We start from the raw sequence: 6,208 nt of genomic DNA on the forward strand, positions 1-6,208 counted from the left end.
AGGATAACTTTGTTGTCCAGAATTATTTTTAATGATACCGTTTAAACGTATTTAAACGTATTTTTAATGATACGTTTAAAACATCCCATATTGTATGTTTAAGCTTATTAGGTTTCCTATGTGCATTTGCTTATTAGTTCCCCCTTGTGTTTTCAACCCCTGTGAAGTCTCCCTTGCCCTTCGTGTGTTTCATGTCTGTGTGTCTTATGTTGTCAGGTCTGCGTCTCATTATATTTCCTGTGTTATTTTGAAGGGGTCCTGTGTTCCTATGTTCAATGTTTTTAGTGTTACTCTCTCCTTGTGACGTCGTTGTGTTCATGTGTGTCAGCTGTTTCTCCATGTGTTCCCACTTCCCTCATTATCCTCCTGTGTGTATTTAGTCCGTGTGCTTTCAGTCATTCTTTGTCAGGTCGTCTGCTCATCCACGTCACAACTTCAGGAATCTATGTCAGTTCACCATGTTTAAGGTTTTTTTTCATGTTTAGTTTTAGTTCACCCAGTTTAGGTTATTGTTTAGTTTCACCAATGCCCTTTTGTTTGTACCCTTTTTTGCTAGCCTCAATAAACGGCTTGTTTTTTGTTAACTCCACGCCACGTTCAGTTTTTGGAGTCTGCGTTTTGGGTCCTTTTGTCAACACATACAGTCTGCCCTCGCCGGACTGTGACAGTGCAAAGCCACAGCCATGGAAAGCACTGTTGGATTAAGATCTGAAACTAATACACAACACAGAGCAACAAATATGGAGGCAAAACAGAAAAACACAAACATTCAGGAACACATCTTGTTTTAAAAGTAGAATGGGAGGCAGAGCATTTTGGCTCTTCTTCTGTGGAACCAGCTTTCACTTTGGATTTGAGACTGAGACTGGCACCCTGTCTGCTTTTTAATTTGTTTTCTTTTTTGATAAAGCAGAATCAAAGCAGAGCCACGGCAGATAGCCGTCCTTCCCTGAGCGTTGGGTCTGCTGGAGGTTTCTTCCTGTTAAAAGGGAGTTTTTCCTTCCCACTGCTGCCACGTGCTTTCTCATAGGGGGTTGTCTGATTGTTGGGGTTTCTCTGTATTATTGTAGGATCTTTACATATAATATAAAGAGACAAATGTTGTTGTGATTTGGTGCTATATAATAAAATTGAATTGAACTGAAGTGAATTTTAATTTGCAGTGCAGTCACAGGCAGCATTAGAGTTCAGACTGGCTTCTTGAGAAAACTTTGTTTCAATAATGAGTGCAGGCTGAAGAATAGAGGTCCACACATCTGATGACGCCACACCTCATGCCATGTTAAAAACTAAACCTCATTCACAGTGACCCTTTGCACTTAAAAACAACTGCTTTCTGCAAAATCAGGAACTCCAAATGAAGTATACTGTACGTCTCGGCCCAATTAGAATCTTCCCCCTCTCCCTGCAAACTCTCACTCTCATTCTCATGGAAGGTCTGCCACATTATGTGCTGCTTCAAACCAAATAACCTTAAATGGAAGTGGGTTATAAAGCCAAGGCTTAGTAACTGCATTCTGTGAAGGAGCAGAGCTGCTTTTAGATCCAACACGGAGGGCTGGGTCTGCAATAAACTAAATGAAGCGCCATTCCTGAAACGTGTGTATGTTTTTGAAAAAGCGCTTCATATTTTATTTATTTATTTGTTACAAATTGTGATAATAAGCAAAAAGAAGACAAAATGTTATGAACCACTGAATAAAGATTAAATGGAGCAGGCACATTGCTGTGATCGTGATCTGTCCATGTGAAGTTTTTGTTTCCAGAAGAATCTCTCCTACCCCACAATTAAGAGATGTGACTACACATCAAAAATACATCGGGCTATTATGAAAGTTTTAAAATGTTTAAAAGGGAAATAAAGCAGAGCTCAGAGGTTTGGAAGGTTTGTGCTTTCATGAATATTCATTTCCTCCTCTTTTTTGCTCTTAAATGACCTGGCTGTTTTTGACAGTTGTATCATTTTGTGTGTGTGTGTGTGTGTGTGCACACTCCACATACAATGTGGGTCATCACTGGAATTTGAAGCTTAATTCTATGGGATCAACCATTTGGGTAATGTAGGCTCTCACCACTTTCATTTGACTCTGATAGATCTCAAAGTTATTTTCTCATTCTGTTTGAAAGTCTTGCTTTCATTTTTTTTTTAAATGAACTGGCGAGGTGGTTGATCCACAGTGTCATTTCAAAGCTATTAAAAGCACTAAAGCATTTCCTCTTCCTCCTACTGCAATGTTGTCAGCAGCAGAAGCACCATCTGATCTGGCAACAGATTCTTTGCGGAGAGAACCAGAAATGTGAGCAGCGACCGTTAGATTGGAGCAGTGTGATGTATTATCCATTCACAGTTGTCAGGAATAATGCCACAAATAGAATTTAAAAAAAGCTGCACCAGTGGAAGAAGTACTTTTTCTATATTTTTAATGCATGCTTTAAATTGTATGAGCACCTGTTCCTTTGGGGTGACCATCAGTCTACTGTCACCTGTCAGTCAGTGTCACTTCGGCCTGTATGTCAAGAAGAGGTTTACAGTACTTGTGACAAGACAGTTAGGTTTAAAGTCAGTTCTAAGAGCAGTTTAAAAGGGATTATCAGATATAATGTGCACGCTGTCTGTAAGCTAAACTTTTAAAATTTTATCCTTGCTTGTGATTTTTAAATATTGCAATGAAATACATCTTGCAACAGAAGAAGCCTCTTGGATGAGAGTTGAAACACCTTCAAGAACTTAAAAATGCCCAGTCGCTTTCTTTCAAAGCTCTTTAGACTAGCAGGACTTGGATGACTGAGAAACCTACAGAGACATTTCACTAAAGCTGTTTTCTCTTTGTTCTTTCTGTTTTAAATAGTCCTATTTAGCATTATTATCACTTTAACGCTCAGATCAATCTATTGACGTTAAAGGAGAGTCTTTATACTGTACTTTCTATTTTTTCACTGCATTCTTCTATGATAGATTTTATGATTGGGCAGATGTGATTTTGTCTCTAGGCCATTAATCTGTCCAAATATCCTTAATGAATCTTTCAGCTACCAGTCTGATTCTTGTTCTCCTGCTCTCACTGTGTGCCTCTATCTTTCTGTGACTCATAGAAACTGTCATGTAAACACTTCATCCAAGCAAGGTTAATGAGACTATGATGTTAACATGAATTTGTGTGATATAAATGATCTGCACGTCTGGATTTGTTCAGCTAGTCCATTTATCAACATGTGCTAGGGGCCATCATATCAGAATATTTATGAGTGTTGTGAGATGGCATCTATTCCCCAGAGACAAATAAGAAATGAAGGAGCCGATAATGAGGTCTGAATATCGTAAAAACAGAATTACAGATAAGTAAGTCCTTTTTCTCCCCGCTCACGTGATAAATAGAGTGAGAGATGAGTCATTTGACTTCAAGATTGTTAGTGGAGACTTTAGCATTCCAGGACGGTAAATGTCAGATCACAGTCACACACTTGCTCGCATTCAGTTTCAATCTCAGATGAAACCACTTACACTCAGGTGCTGCTAATATAAATCGATGACCGTGGAAAGAAAAGAAAAAGAAACCCCTTTCTCTCCTGACACTGACTGATAGGTCAGCTTGCCTTTTAATCGCAGAGAACACGGAAGCTTGGCTCACGAATTCTCAACACAATGTACTGTACAGTGTTTGAGCAACCACCTACTGTATAATGTGCAGCCCAATGTTTTCAGCACTTACAGTAAGCATTACATCACTCACTCAACGGCGGAGGCATCTCTTTCTTTCACCCACAAACGAACACATCGAGCAGTATTTGCCAAACCAGTGGTGTCCAGGATGCTGACCTCCCGTTGTCACCTCCAAGTCAATATCATTGTCAGTCTGGAAATGACATCCACTGTCATGGTAACAGAAGTTTTAGAATTTCCACACTCATTTAAATAACCTTTGTTGACACTATATGCACATGTGTAAATGTGAAAGAAGCCACATGAACGCTGCAAAGATTTTTTTATTTCTATGTGTTTTAAAACACTCAGTCAGCTGCCTCTCCAGTGTTTGTCAAACTGGTTTATTTATGTTAAAAACTACTTGAGTAGTCATCCACAGTTAGAAGTATATGAGGCAAAGATGAATGGAGGGCAGCTGCGGCGTGAATCTTTTCTTAAAGTGTCATTAAATCAGTGATTAGAGGCGGCGCTGATAACGTGGCGCAAATCTTCTCTGTGGGTAACCTAAATGAGCTCCTGTCAGGTTATTGACCTTGTTCCAGTCGTGATGTGAATGCACAGTGAGAGTGAGGAAAGAGAGCAAACACGTAATCCATAATCCATAGCTGCCTGTGTGCACTGGAAACAGAATCAGCTTTACTCAGTAACAGGATGTGAGAAAGCTCTGGATGCTTTTGCAGGAGGCCTTCATCAGGCTGCAACTGTCAGAGGAGACCGTGTGTGGGTCTGACATGTTTGTTATCAGATGATTTGATTCATTTACCCCTCTTTTCTTACACTCATGTTACATGCTTTGACTATAAAAAGTAATGTTTGTGCGGTTTGAATGAGGCTCAGTGAGAGAAGATTCCCTCCGTAGCTTAACTTTTCTATTCGTGTGAGTAATTACACAAACTGAGGGTCCAATCAGCATGTTTTCCAGAGACAACACTCCCGTTCTTTCACAAACATGCATGCACATTTACTCTTATGTGCCGGCAGCACGGACGCAAGAGGGGATATTGTAACAAGCATCCGAAAAAATGTTGGTCCAACAAGTGAGATGAGGCTCCGGCCTGAGTTAAGGGGGGAATTAGCTCTCTTAATTTATGCTAATGAATGCACACAGAGCAACAAGAGCTGTGTGTTATTGTGTGACTGATGCCTGTCTCACAGACACACAAAAACTCCTGAATCCATCAGTCCACAACCAACCACAGCCAAAACTCTCTACCATCACCCTGTTTCCTCTGTGGGACTGCGCTGGCTCGGCTGCTTCCACATTCTTGTTTTTGTTATTTGTTTCTGCTTCAGCTCAGCTGACTGTCATCATTTCTCTGCTTAGCTGCTCAAATTCAAGTTGGTTTTTTGTTGTTGTTGTTTTTTTTAAAGGTCACCACCTGATGTCCGTCTGTGACATTAGAGCCATTTGAAGTAACCTCACCATGCTTTTGTTTTTGGTTGATATTTCTGTGACATCACAGCTGTCTAAATTGCCTGTGGGGACGCTTAGCCTATGAAAAGCCATGCTCATTTCCTATCAATGGGTTTCCTATCACAAACACACACCACCACCTTTTGACTATTTTTGTAATAATGAAGGCTGGAGGGAAGTCCCACAAGCAGACACGAGAACAAAAAGGATTGAAATAAAAATGAGCCTTTTACGGCTGTGAGAAACATCCAGGAGCAACAAAGTCTAATAACTGAAGAAACCATAAATCCAAAAAGTAAACAGAATGGAGCAAAGGGATGAATCCTAAAGGAATGATGTTCAGCACACAAGGGAGCATGCACAGATAAACCAAACCGAGACAGGAAACCTCACAACATTCAATCACCACAACAGTGAACCCAAACAGAAATCTAGACTTAATAATAAATACAGTTCCAAAACACCACAAAATCTGTGGGCCAGGAAAACTTTTGGCACTCGTGGTATGTTGTGTAAATCATATAGGTTTGATCCTGGAGAAAAGAAGGCTGGATGCAGCCCAAATACCCATACTGTGTACCAGTGGCTAAAGCCCAGATGTAGCCCACATCTCCGGGTTTCATTGGGTCACAAAAACTGTGCAAAAGCCGCCTTCCGTAATTTGGTAAATGGTAAATGACCTGTATTTATATAGCGCTTTACTAGTCCCTAAGGACCCCAAATGTCACGGTTTGCCGCGGCAAGCCTTGTGAATAATAATGGATCCAAACTGCAGGCTGCTGAAGTGGAGGGTGAGTTTATTTGCAACCAAAAGGTACAACAGACAGGGTGGCGAGGAACAGAACGGTGAAAACTCTAAACTGGGAAAACTAAATAAAACACTAACCGGGATACGAACGTGCTTTGCAGGGAGAATGACCAGAGAAACAACACAGAAGGGTGGAAGGGAAATAACACAGACGAACCAGCAACTACTATGACAGAAGACACAACTTAAATACACTCAGAGAACACAGGGGGATTACATACAGGTGGGAACACAGCTGGGAGTAATTAACATGACGAGACTAGGGAGGCAAACTGAAAACACT

This window comes from Haplochromis burtoni, unplaced genomic scaffold (assembly GCF_018398535.1).
Source record: "Haplochromis burtoni strain Fernald_Lab_line unplaced genomic scaffold, NCSU_Asbu1 Contig_178, whole genome shotgun sequence".
NCBI lineage: Eukaryota > Metazoa > Chordata > Actinopteri > Cichliformes > Cichlidae > Haplochromis > Haplochromis burtoni.